Consider the following 14,396-nt stretch of genomic DNA (forward strand, 5'->3'; position numbering starts at 1 on the left):
TGGCTTGGGCATTTGCTGCTGTCTTCAGGAAAGGTCACCAAAGACCTGTTCAGTTTCTCCAGACAGGTTGGAAGGGGTGAGATTGGAGGTCAGCATTTAGGGGCCCTGCAGCTTGTCCTCTGGATGCTGGTTGTTTGCTGGGGCCTCCACAGGTCATAGCTAACCTAGCAGAGGGTTCTGCCTAGGACCAAAGAAGGACTTGACAGCCAGGGATGGCTGTCACTGGAGGTGGAGGAACCCTGGCCAGAAGAACAAGTTCTGCCTGGTCTTCTGTGGTCAAGGTACATGTAGATGGTGGGGACATACAGCATGTAGACAGGAATGGATGAGGACACTGAAGTCAGGGGTGGACCAGCCAGGAGTCCAGCTGACCCAGATTCCCCCTGGGAAGTTGAGAGGAGCCAAGCCATTTCTTCCCTGCTGCCCATCCTCAGCTCTCACCTGTGCCAAGCCCAGGTGGGTGCTCTCCAACAGGGGGCACATGCCCACAGCAGGGGAACTTTGTTCTCCTCTCCTGGCCCACATTCTCATTCCTACAGTCCTGAGGACCTTCTCTGCCTGCAAAGGCTGTGTAAGTAACTGTTCCTCCCCCAAGAGCTTCCCCTAGATTTATTTGGGAGGAAGGGCAGAAGGGAAGTCTGGTCACAGTCAAGGATTTTCACCAAGGGTGTTTATTGTTTGTTTGTTTTTATTTTTGTTTATGACTGTTTTCCCACACAACCTACACCCATGTACCCCACGATCTACACCCAGGCACCCAATATCCTGATCAAGATGGTGAAAACTTCTGGAAGTGCATCCCTGAGCAAGGCACTCATGTGCTGGGTGTGGGCCTGTGCCTTCACGTCTGGCTTTGGTGGCTCAGCCCACTGAACCCTCTTGGGACAACCAGCTCTAGGGCCACAGAGGTGTGGATACAAATTGGTGAAAACTAAATGAATTTCAGGTCTCTTGAAGAAATTATTAGAAAAAGGTTTTATATTTTGACTTTATAGATGGGAAGGTAGAGATGATAAATGCCTGGGGACATGATGGGAGCTAGGTTTGCCAAAGGCAGAGACACAGATGATGTCGATGGCTCACTTGGCCCCTGAATTGCAGATATATTTTTTTGCATCTAATTATATTGAGCTGAGTTTGGATAAATCTGGTTTATGTGGGTTCTCTGGTACCTGCAAGTGGCAGAACTGTTGGAATGAAGGTTCTAAAAGAGGCCACCATCCTTGAGAGCATGATCATTAGAAGACAGCAGACCTTCAAGGAGATGAGCCTGCATCTCTGGGGAGCCTGTGTATGGGGAGCAGCCTTGGTCATCTCTGACATAAAACAGGGGCCAGTGGAGTGTGCATAGTCTTTTCCTGGACAGGGAAGCCTGAGGCAGAGGTGAGGAGGGCCACGGGGTCTGTTAAATATGGAGACACAATTAGGAATGCAGATACAGCAGCTGGAGTTTTCTGCAGCAGAACTCCACAATCATGTGTAGAACATGGCGCAGGCAACAAGCTCCTCCCAGGATCATCTGGAACCTGGGATCCTTTTTATCTCCCAGATACTGGGCTCCTGGACAATTATCCCAGCCATCACTTACCAAGGGAGTTGAGGATGAAGAAAATTCAAGAGAGCCATAGGTACTTAGCATCAACCTTGAGGGAAGTGTAAGGGCTGCACATGGTCATATATGGTCTTACTACTTGCTTTTTCAAGATTGTGTGGCATTGTACATGGACATGCACACAATGTAGCTTATAGAAATCCATCTGATGAATTGTGAAGGATCCAGCTTTGATAGATGGAGGGAAGCATCTTTCATTGACAAAAAATCAACAACAACAAAAACAGACATCAATTTCAGACAGCCACCTCCTCAGTGTCCACATATGAGGCTGTCCTGGTGGACAGGCATAATCATTATTCTTGCTGAAGCAGCTTTCCAGATAAGCCATAAATACTGTCTTTGGCTGTCCTCATATTCGAGAAACTGAACAAACTAATTTCAGGAACTCAGGAGGAGTCACGAGTATCATGCCAGATGTCCACGCATGTGATTCCCCACATTAAGTCAAGCGGAAGGAAAAGGCTGTGCTGGCTAAAAAGGACAGACATGGCTGACCCTCCTTCCCAGGAGCATTGCTGCCATTGGGTGTGTCCTCTCCACACTCTGGAGGTGTGATCATGGCTTGCAGGTGAACAGAATCTGAGCCCTCTGAAAAAAAGCTAGGTACCCTGACTCCAGGCTGTTCATCTGGAAGGAATATGAATCTGATGCTGAGCCTTGCCTCATGGCCAAATGGTTCTGAAGTCACTCAGAAAACTTTCCCCCATGTTTGAACCTTTTGTTCTAGAGAAGTAACTACTAGAAGAAACCTTTATGTAAGCTATATTTAGCAGAATTTATTTGAGCAAGGGTTGTCAGGCTGCATTATGTACACACAACAGAAGAGAGCATGGATGGTTTAACTGGCCTCAGCTAGTGCTCTCTCTCACTCTGACCAGCAGCTCCTGGAACACACCAGCTCCTGCTGTTACAATTGGGTGAGATGCCAGTGTTTGAAGAGTAAAGCTCTAGGGAAGCTTCAGCTGGTTTTCCTGCCAAGTCAGGTTGCAGTTTGTTCTTTAAAGACTTGAGTGTGAAAGTATCCAAAGGGCAAATTTAGTTTAATACACAGAAAGCAGAGTCCTAAAACTGAGTCAGTTCTGTGCCTTACATCATGCCCTGACCTGTCACAATGGTGGTGAGGATACAGCCATTTATTAATGACTCCATAGAGATTTTGGAGACCAAAGCAAGCATCACAGGGGGCCCACACCAGAGTCATGCAGCTGGTGAGGTCAAACTCAGACATTTTTTAGGGAAATGAGTTATTTTTTGTTTCTTCTTGGTGCTGGGACTGAACCCAGGACCTTGCACATGATAGGCAAGTGCTCAGTCACAGAGGCACATCCCTAGCTCCCTTTATACTATAATAATATTGTTCATGTTATTATATATATATATATATATATATATATATATATATATATATATATATATATATATATATATAATATTTACCAATGTAGTTCACAAAATAATGTAAAAACCACGCTACATTATAACACACACATCCATAGTACCCATGCTCACAAGTGTGGCACAGAATAGCCTCCTTGTTGGCTGTGAAGACACCTGTAAATCACATAGGATTCCTCACATTTCTTTCAGTTTGTTTTATATTTAAATATCTGTGAGCAACAATGCCCAGACAAAGCCAATGCATTTAAAGGCATACTTAGAGAAATAAATAGATATGCATATGTGTTTATAATTGTGTGTGTGTGGTGTGTGTGTGTGTGTGTGTGTGTGTGTGTGTGTGTGTTTAAATCCCAAGACAACCTACTCTTTCATAAGGGACTTGGTGACTGGAACTTTCTCAGTTCTGTAGAAATCTAGGTGGGCAGTGCTGGGCTTGCCATTGATGCTGACAGGAAATAGGTATTAAATTTAATTGAAAAGGATTTGGAACAGGCTTGGTCAAGCAGGAATTAACACTTTTTCCTTTTTTTGTGTGAGTCAAGTGGGTAGTTCTTCTTGGAGTATTCATTGTAGCCAAGAACTTGTCTCAGGGCAGAATTTTTTATGCAGGCCTCCACTGCCAAGGGGCTCACCAAGGCCCCTACCCTGAGACCCCTGGCCACTAGGGAGAGACCCTTCCCTTTTGAAGCTCAGAGTTTTTAGTTTATGTATGATGGATTTAATGACTGTAATTGAGATCTGGGCTCAGAAAAAATGTCAAGGGACCCAAAGGCAATACCCCAGAAACCAAGCTGGGTCAGAGGCCAGGATTCCATATATTGACTAGGAAAACAATTTTCAAACGTGAATATACATTTTTAAAAATTACCAAATGTGTAAAAAGGGGGGGTCTTCTGACACTGCCTGAGATTCCTGTTGGGTGGGTGTGGTGGGCACATAATGGTTACCCAGGTGGTTCTAATTTCTGTAACCTGCAAGTGCATTATATTGTATGGCAGGTGACTTCAAGATGCCAATGAAGATCTCGAGATGAAGTTATAGTATCAAGGGTCTGGATAGGCCCAAGGCACCGCAGGATCCTTGGAAGGGTAGAAGGCTTGCCTCACTAGTAGGACACTTGACATCAGGGGTGGAAGGTAGCAGCCACACAGGAGCCAAGCAACAGCTTTTCAGGGCTGCAGTGGACTCATCCATTGCTGAAAGGAAGAACACTGTGTTTGATTCACAGACCAGCAGGGCCAGGGATGCACAGTGCTCAGAGCGGGCCTTGCTCTCCATACATGCCCAGAGAACATTCTTGTTGAAATCCACATGTGAATTAAAGCAGTGCTCTCTGGCAGGGCCTGAGGCCTGGCCACCTGTGGGTGCTTCTCACTGAGAACCAATGGCCCAGAATCACCTGGATTATACATGGGATGTCCAGCAAACATAGGGATGAGCCATAAACCACAGGAATACTTTATTCTAATGGAAATTCAAGATTTGAGGAAAAAAAATGATCTCCTAGGCTGAAAATCAAGTTGAGAGCGAACAAGTGTTAATCTCTTTCTCAGAGCCGTTGGGAGAGGGTGGTTAGCAGAGCCATGTGACATAGATGATTTCTGTCTTAGGGGCTTGTTTCAAGTGGATTCCCTTGAGACACAGGTGCCCAAGGATTCCTTTAGGTTCTGAGCTGTTCCTTTGTTTCTGTCCCTTGCATCTGAGAGGTTCTGAGACAAGGCACAGAGTTCCATCAACACCTCAGTTGCCGCAGCCTGGCTGGCTGGGCAAAATAACCAGGGGGTGACGAGTGACTTGTGTATCTTGATGCAGCAGGAATGGAAGCCGTTTATTGTAGGATCTGAGTGATATTTATACATTTTACACAGCTTATCTAATTAGCATAAAATAGATACAGCAGTCAACCAATAAGGAATCTCCACACTTAATGGCTCACTTTTGTTACTTCACAAACCACTCCCTCTGGCATTTTGTCAGGCGCCATCCAGACTTGTTTACAGACTCTAACACTCAGTGATGGCAGTTTTCAGGGCAGCATCGAAGCCAGATTTGACAAAGAGGGTGGACAGAAGCCTTTGAGCCCTGGCTCCTCCTGAAGAGTTCCTGCCTCCCCAGTGGTTTTCTGACCCCTCCTAGGGCATGCACTGGGGGAAGCCCTCAACAGCTAATGATAGACAGAAAGGACATTCAGGGGCTGTCCTCCAGCCCCACATGGCTTCCAAGCCAGATGCTTTAAGAAAACACTTAAGGGAGCTGGAGATTGGAGCTGGGGAAGACTTGCAAGGAGTGCACAGCTGGCATTCCCATGCACCCCACAAATCTCCAGGAAAGGGTTCCCCATGTTCAGCCTCAAGGAGGATATTTGTATTCAAAGGAAAAAAAATCAAAAATAATAAGTGAGAGCATTTGGGAACCACTTTGAACTGTAAAATAAGGGTGTGAGTCAACAGAGACTCTGTTTCCTCCACGGAGCCAAATCAGCTCTCACTCAGAGAGAAAGCCCTTCTGAAAGGAAGAAGTATGAGGAAAAAGCACATGGAATGGACTCCATGAGAACATCTGGGGAATACAGTCAGAATGCACTCAGGGGGTGCCCTGCTGTCTCCCATGTGCTGCAACTTTACTAGCTCAGTACTTGCCACCCCATGATTGCTGAAACAAAGCCTCCCCGGGTCCTGCCAAAATTAAAAAGCCCTGTTGGTTTAGGCTGTGTCAGACTTGTACTCACAGGAGCATTAACTCTGACCTTTGGCTTCTCTCTCTGCACTTCCCCAGCCATGGTCTGGCCAACAGGGCTTCCCAGGTGGGGCTACCAGGGAGATGGGAAGGATTGACAGGTCAGGGTGTGGTCACTGCCCTCCACTCAGGTTGGCTTCCCTTCCTGGCTGAGTTTCCTTCCTTTGCCTATGGGCCCTGCCTGGTTTTAAGCTCACATTTCTCCCATTTCTCCAGCAAGCTGGTAAATTGACTAATGAGACCTGCTCAGACCAATGAGTTTACCTTGGGATCTGACTTGGGACTAGGAGGAAACAAAGGCCTGTGTGTAGGGAGGTCCCAAGACTCTGTGAGTGCAGAGGGCTGGATGTTTGCAACCCTGGGTTTCCATGTTGAAGGCCCCACCCCAGGGATGAGGCCTTTGTGGAGGTGCCAGAACCACAGAAGTGGGATAGGTACCCTTCTGAAAGGGTCCTCAGAGAACTCTCTCACCTTATTCCTACAGTGTGGGGACTCAGAAGAGGGCCCTCATCAGACCCCAACCATGCTGGCACCTGATCTCAGACCTTCAGCCTCCAGGACTGTGAGAGATAAACTAATGTCTTTTGTTTTTTAAGACACATAGTCTACCAAACTTTGTCCTGGCCACCCAAAATGACTATGATAGTGAGTTTCCTGAATATTTGGGGTTTATGTCCATATCTAATTTAATAATATTGCCACCATGCCCTAGATTGAGACTACTCTATATATTTTCTTCATAGAATCACATGAATTCTGAATCTTCATTTACTGGTTTATGTAAAGAGAATAATGATAGTAAAATATGTCTTTGGATTTCAGTTTCAAGTAGGCTCCCTTTCTAGCCAAAGGATGTTGGATGGGACCAGGGTGTTTCACAATTCTATTAAAGTCTTTTCACACATGTTTTTATGCAAGTCATGAGTGTGGGGATGAGCTGGCAGGTTTCTTTCTTTGTTTCTGAGAAAATAGACTCACTGGCTGTGAGTGAGAGTCTGGAGAACAGGAAGGGTGTCCTGGAATCCTTTCTGTGGAGACCAGATATCACACCCCACTATGTCAGCTGGCACACTTGGATTCATTGAGGCTCCACCTATATCAGGGCCTGCTGTGATGGCTTCTGAAGGGCAGTGGAGATGATCTATGAACCCAGGAAACTTGGATAAAGCCTGCCCACCCACCTCATCTCCCAGCTTCCTGTACTCCCTGCTCACTCCTGTGTGTCTCCTGCCACTTATCCCTTCTCTCTAGAGGAAATGTGGGTGACATTTTAAAGCATAAGTCTTATCCTAATAGGTCCCCATCAAGCTGCTCATCACCAGTCCCTGCATGATGGCATGAACTCACTCAGGAGGTGTGCAGGTCTCAGAGGGGCCTGGCTGCCTGCCCTGGTGGCAGAGCTGATGGGGTCCTCTGTGAGCCGGGTCCAAAATGTCCATAGTGTATAGAAGATAAGGCAGCTTTGTGTCCCTGTGACCAGGTGTGGGCAGACTCAGGGGAGCCAGGTAGCTTACTTTTCAACAGGGACACTTTGATTGTGTCCCTGTTGAATTGATAGGTCAAGATTGCCCTGGGCAGATGGGCATATGACCAACCTTCCCACATAGGACATAGCACCAGCCAGAGCCTTTGTGAGGACAGTACAGAGGAACCCCTGAAGCACAACAGGATCCCAACAGTGAAAGTCTATTAGGGGTGGCTGACAGATGCAAGGAAAATGGACAGGGCTTCAGAAGGGGGGCAGAAGTGAAATAAACTTCTTCAGATCTGTGCAGGTCTTGTTAACTTTAATGTGGTAGCTTTTGGAGATTTTTGGTGATAAAAACATGAGCCCTTGGCCTTTATGTGTAGGTCGGGGGGATGGAGGGAGGGAGAAAAGAGGGGGAGGGAAAGAGAGAGATAGGGAGAGGAAGAGAGGGAAAGACAGAGAGAGAGAGAGAGAGAGAGAGAGAGAGAGAGAGAGAGAGAGAGAGAGAGAGAGAGAGACTGCAACCCTACATCTCTTCTGGTGTTAAACCTGCCTGACATTTCATGTTACAATTTCCTGCTAGTATTTCATTATAGGTGTCCTTCTAGGTGTACCTTGTCACCTACATAAATAGTTCAAATGCAGCCAGCATAAAATGCATAATTTTGAAAGAGGCTAAGGGTCGAGCCCTGCAGCTGGCTGTGTTCGCTGTGGAATGATGTGAGCTCAAGGCTTACCTACAGGAATTGCCGGGACTTGCTGTAATATCAGCCTTGCCAAACAATAAAATACCTAATAGCTAAGCAGTCTTCTAAATTAACCTTGTTGACAAATCTCCTAGAGCCTCAGATTTTCTTAATGGAGAAAATGAGGTTATTGAATGGGAGGGATTCCCTGGGTTAGCTGGCAGTTCAGAGGATCTGGAGAGGCCCATCTCTTGCACCAATGCAGGTGCCAGGAGGGTATCTGAAGATGAAGAGGGCTAGGATTTGACTTGGAGATGGTCTACAGCAGATGAGTTAATGAGGATCTTAGTTGAGATCTGTGTGGCTGATTCAATGCCTCTTAATAGAAGGGCCCAATTGATTGCTGACCTTTCATTCTTCCTGTGTGATGACAATGTCACATGGCTAAGTATTGTGTATGGATATAAATTGTGTGTGATATATTTCCTGCAATGACTTTGTCACCTCAGATGACAACTGTTATAAATTTTAGCCTGTTTTTACTCACTACTATTCACTATTGCTCTTTCAGTTTAGAGTAAAACTTAAAGTAAATCAAAGCTCTCATCTAGCAGTCATTTAATTTCTTCACAGACCCAAATCCCAAGCATTCCAATTGGAAAGGTAAGTCTCACACAAGCACCTTTGCTCATTAGCTTATTCTTTCATTGTGGTGAGATGACTTCACCCCTGATCTACCCATCTAACACCACTTTAAGGGCACCACACATATCACTAACTGCAGTCATAGTGTCAAACTTGTCCCCAGCTTGCTCATCTTGTGTAACTGAAACTTTACACCTGCTGGACAGCAACTGTCTGTCCACCCCACCCCAGTCCTGTTGATTTGGGAATGGCACAAAGCCTCTCCACCCTCATTTTCCCAGCCACACAGTGGGAGCACTGCAGGCTGTCCCTGTCAGGTGGTGACTGACATCTGTTTCTGGCAGGCCAGAGGAGACATTCTCCCTCCCAAACTGAAGTGGAGGCCACTGGCACCATTGGTTATACCTTACTTATCTAGGAACCTGACCACTTGAGATGTCCCATGTGAGAGGACAGTATTAGCCCCCTCTGTGACTGGCTTATCAGCATAGTGACCTCTAGATACATTCATGGTGTTGCCTATGGAGGGATTTCTTTCTTTCTTAGGTTGAATAACATTCAATTGTATATATTAGAATTTTTTCAGGGTGGAAAATGTCATTATCATAAGAGACAATCTTTCCTTCAACATGTTTTCATTTTTAATTGACCCACAATAATTGCATATACTGTGAGGCTCATGTACCTATACCATATGCCCAATTTATAATGGTCAGATCAGGGTTTTCAGCATATCCATCTCCTCAAAATTTATCATTTCTTTCTGTTGGCAAGCTTTGACCTCTCCCTCTCTATTCCTCTACCCTCTAGTACTGGCCTCCACATTGTCCCTTGCAGAGCATGGTAACATTTATCAGCCTTGGCAAGAAGGCCATACATCTTTCTGCATTTACTTAGAAAATTCTGTTGGCAGTCTTTACTCAATAATTTCAAATATCTGCAGAAATCCTGCTCTATCTGATATTTTATCTACTTAACTTCCTCATGTTCAAGGCCTAAAAACCTAGGACACAGGAAAGACTTGGAAAGATGGAATAGCAGAGTTCACAGAGGGGCTTCTGCCCACTCCTTCCTCTCCTGGGAGCAGCTTGGGGAACTTCCCTCTCAAATCTGCACAATGTTTGAAGGTGTCAGTCATTGTGGATCCAGAAAACCAAGACAGCAAACTCTCAACTGAAATATCAAATGCTTTACTTAGTCAAAGAACAAGATAGAACATTCCAGAAGATGTGGCATCTGGGGTCATTTTAGTCTCCCTTCCCCATACTGGATAAAAAATGTTAGTTTTCATAGACTGAGGGAGGGAGTGGGGCCATTACAGAGAGCATGAGCTTTTATTTTGGGGAGTGCTCCAAGCTCTGTCCAGATGGGGACCACCCACCATTAGATGGAGAAAAAGCTGGAACTTACTTGGCACCTGACAGCCATTTTTCATTCCAGGAGCACCATGGATCACCTGCACCATTGTCTGCCCTCACCTGTGTGTCCTCCTGCCACCCAGGAGGACTGTTTATCACAGAATGCTAGACAGACCTCAGTAATTCTCAAATACAGAGGGCTCTGCATCCCAGGGAGTACTTGTAAATGTGTGGGGACACTTCTAATTGTCACAACAAATAGAAGGTGTCCTGACATTCAGTTTCTGGGAACCAAGGGATGTTGAAGAGCCTGGGAGAGGTTGGGCATTTCCATAAATTAGAGATCCTTCCCTCCACCACATCAGGGGTGCCCAGGGTAAGCCCATAGACCTGAGCCTTTCTGTGTCCCAGGATTTATCCCACCAACATCTGACAGTCACTTGCAGATCATGCACTCATCATGGCCCCGCATGTGAAGCCTTTTTTTGTTTTGTTTTGCCATGGAGAGCAAAGGCTTGCTCAGGGCATTTGAGTGACCAATCAAGGCTGCACAATGGCATGATTCTATATCTTTCAGGCTCAACCTTTTCCTGTCACTCATTTTACTTCCATAATTCAGAGCTTACTTTCTTCAGTGGCCAATTCTGTGTTTGTCACCAAATGCATTTAATTAGCGTGCTGCCTTGGGTATGGAACTTGAATTAGATTAACACAATGATCAGCTTAATTTTGCTCATTTTACTTTGGCTAGTTGTGATGCATGTGACTGAGAATGTCTCTTCTTATCCCCTGCAAGGGATCTGAAGGGCTTCTCCTGTCTTGTGCTGTACCACATGGGATCCAATAGCAGTCAGGTAAGCCTGGCATGCAGCTGCCACAGGGCTGTTGTGGGGACATTTATAATCAATATCAGTCAGCCTCATTATTGCTGTTAGTTCTATCCAGTAATTACTCCTCATTATTTCTGTGGTTGGTGGATAAAGCCTTGGTTGGAAGTGAAGAGACCTGGCAGAATGTCACCCTCTAAAACTGTGCTGACTTGGGAATGGCACAAAACCTCTCTGCCATCATTTTTCCCAGCCACACAGTGGGAGCACTACAGCTTGTCCCAGCCAGGTGGTGACTGATATCCATTTCTCGGAGGCCAGAGGGGACGTACTCCCTCCCAAACTGAAGTGGAGGCCACTGGCATCCTCTTGATCACTCCCTGAAATAGCAATGGGGTCTCCTGGAGAGCCCTGACCTAGCATCTTCAGAACCTTGCCTGGATGGCTGGGACTCCTCTGATTTCCAGATTATGAAGTGGACAGGATGGTGCAAATGCCAGATCCCTGCGACCTGAGCTGCAAGTTGCCCACCCCTCAGGGAGTAGGGCTCATGCAGTCTTCTGATGCCAGCAGAATTGGCTCCCATTCTTGGGTGTCCAGCAGGTGAAGGTCAAGGCCGGGATGACAGTCATGTTTCAGTGTTTCAGTATGGCAAAGATATAAACTCTTTATGTATTTATTTATTTGGTATAGGGGGTTCAACTCAGGGACACATGGCCACTGAACCACATCCCCAGGCCTATTTTGTAGTTTTTAGAGACAGGGTATCACTGAGTTGCTTAACACCTCTCTGTTGCTGAGGCTGGCTTTAAGCCTGAGATTCTCCTGTCTCAGCCTTCTGAGCCACTGGGATTACAAGTGTGAGCCACTGCATCCAGTCTTCATGTTTGAAGATAGCAAGACTCTTTGTTCCCAAAGCTGTGGCCACCCTTGCTACAGCACAGTCTTCTGATAGGGCTGGATTTCACTGTAACACTGTTGGCTTTTAATACCATAGTGAATGAGACTTGAAATAGGATAGCCATCACACACTGTAATAGGCTACTATCCTTAAAGAGTGACACCAAAGGCTTCTAGACACATACATCAGCCCTGAGTGAGGAGACTGGTTCTTATTTCATCACTAGCCTGAAAGTGCTACAATTAAAGTGAGTGCACTACTCTTATCCACTGCCCAACCCACTTGTTTTCTGATCTCACAGATGTTCCTGGAAATGATCTACTGGAGGTGGTGAGATCTTCACATGAGATCAATGCAGCTCCTGAAAAACACATAGCAACATTTTATCTCTGCTGGGTTTCTACTGCATATATATATATTAATGTATCAAGACAGGAAATTCAGAGGTCCTTTTTTTTCACTTGGAAATTTTCTGATTATTGGAGAGAAATTTAGACAATGTACTTTGTTTTATTTTGGAGGGACCAGTTCAAGTCATCTCTAATTTTTTCCACCAGTGCTTTTCTATGTGGTAAGGAGGTGTTGGTGTTTATATATATATTTTTAATTTTTTTTGCTGTGTACAAACTGTGTTGACATAATCTGGGTTCTAGACAAGTTCAGGTGTATAGATGTTTTCAGTGACTTTCTAGATTCCTGGGGTTGCATGCAGCAAAAGCCAGCTGGACCTGTGGAGGAGGGAGGACCTGGTGCTGGAGCCCCAGGATGTGGCTTGAAGAACCCACTGTCATTTGTAGACAAGATAAAGAGCTTCAGGGCTCAAACTCTCTTGCAAAACATTGTGCAGAGTGAGTAACAAGCCCACGGTGCCCTTCCAGTCTCCCTTGGTTCCTGCCAGGTCTTTCCGGTCTATAAAAGCATGGTCTCATGCTTGTTCTAGTCCAAAAACTGTCTGATTGCCTTCCTCCCAGGGTACCCCTCCATCACCCTGGGGCTCTAAGTAGGAGGCTCAGTTATTATGCCACTTACAGGGGAGAGAACTGAGGCAGAAGCAGAGCCACTGGCCCCCAACCCCTTGCAGTTAGCGGGAGGCAGAGATGGGTGCTAACTTGGATAGGGCGCCTGGTGTCATGGATGATACCACCTCTGGTGCAGCCTCTGAATATAGCTGCCAGATCCCAGAACAGATTTGTGTGGCCCCTTGGAGTCACAGGCTCTGGCTTAAAGCTCCATCAGGAAATCTCTGACTGTGCCCATTGCGTAGGTTTATGTCCCAAGGGAGGGACATGCAAGAGTTTTCAGTGACTTTCTAAATTCCTGGGGTTGCATGCAGGCAGAGCCAGAGCTCCCACTGGGAGGACCCATGATCTCCAGGGGTTAGTTTGCAAAGTATTCAACCTGGCCACAGACGGCTCCCTGAACTCACTGAATTTTGCTTCTTCCAAAAGTTGGAAAATGATAACAGTAATAGATACATCTTAGAAAATAGATACAATGTTCCAGACATACTTGTACAGCGCGCACGCACACACACACACACACACACACACACACACACACACACTAAAAAACGTAGATGTATTTCCCATGTAACATGAATGTAGTGTACTCCCATACAAATGAAATATGTGTAATTCATATCTTGCAGACATCTAGAGACCCGTGCAGACATGAAGAGACCTTCGTGCATCCCTGTGTGTGTTGCTCTCATCCCCCTCTCAGAGGTCACTTAGACACAGAGGATGGAACAACTTGCAGGTCACAAGTAATTTTTGCAGGTGGAGGCAAATTTAAATCCAGGACCTCCAGCTACAGAGCTGGGCTCATGTGTGACTACCTGCAGCACTGCCTCCATTTCCAGGCTCTGAACTTCTTTGTCATTTGGAGGTGCTCAGAGAGTAAAATCTCACCATTAGCCTCTTGGATACGCTGCCTCCCATGTCATTCCCCCCCCCTACTTTTTAAAATTTTTGGTGAGTACATTCAAAAATATCCTTTGAATTACTCTGCCCGTGAGAATTAATATTCTCCATTGTGCAGCACCCACTCTGTTCCAGGGACTAAATAATGTCTCAGGAGAACAGTGCATGAGGTTGACATAGTTAGTACCCTTGTTCTCTCAGTAGCTCTGAGTAAATAAGCACAGAGAGGTTAAGTAACTTTCCCAGGTTCTCACAGCATGTAAGGGGCAAATTAAAACTGGGAGACCAAGGCCTGCATCCCTAACTTTCCCAACCTTGCTGCCACCTCTGGGATGGTTACCATATGTATACCTGTGCCTTGGATGTGGCCCCTGACAGTACTATTCCTTCATGATACTTCAGCTTCTGGTGGAAGCTCATGCAGGTGCATCAATATAGAGCTAGGTAGAATGAAAGGAGTAACCTTGAGGCCCCAAACATGCAGCCTCAGAGGCTGGGTTTTATCCACTGTACCATAGAGAGGCTCCCCACTTCCCCATGGCCTTCCCTTGCCTTGAGGGAAACCCCTGGCCCCTTCCATATACAAACCAAAAGGGCAGTTTTTTATTTAAGCTTTATATTTGCTGTTTACAGGAGTTTTCTTTGATTTACTGTGTCAAGATATTATTAACATCATCAATTGAAGATGGGGAGGCATCATGTCCCTAGCCAGAAAGAATCACATCATAGCCATTAAAAATTCCCTAATGAAGTTTATCAGTACTTTTACATATTCATACCCAGTATAAAAATGCATCATAAATTCAACAAAAGTGGTGAGGAATAGATTACATTAACAGG

The sequence above is a fragment of the Callospermophilus lateralis genome, unplaced genomic scaffold (genome assembly GCF_048772815.1).
Source record: "Callospermophilus lateralis isolate mCalLat2 unplaced genomic scaffold, mCalLat2.hap1 Scaffold_63, whole genome shotgun sequence".
Taxonomy (NCBI): Eukaryota; Metazoa; Chordata; class Mammalia; order Rodentia; family Sciuridae; genus Callospermophilus; species Callospermophilus lateralis.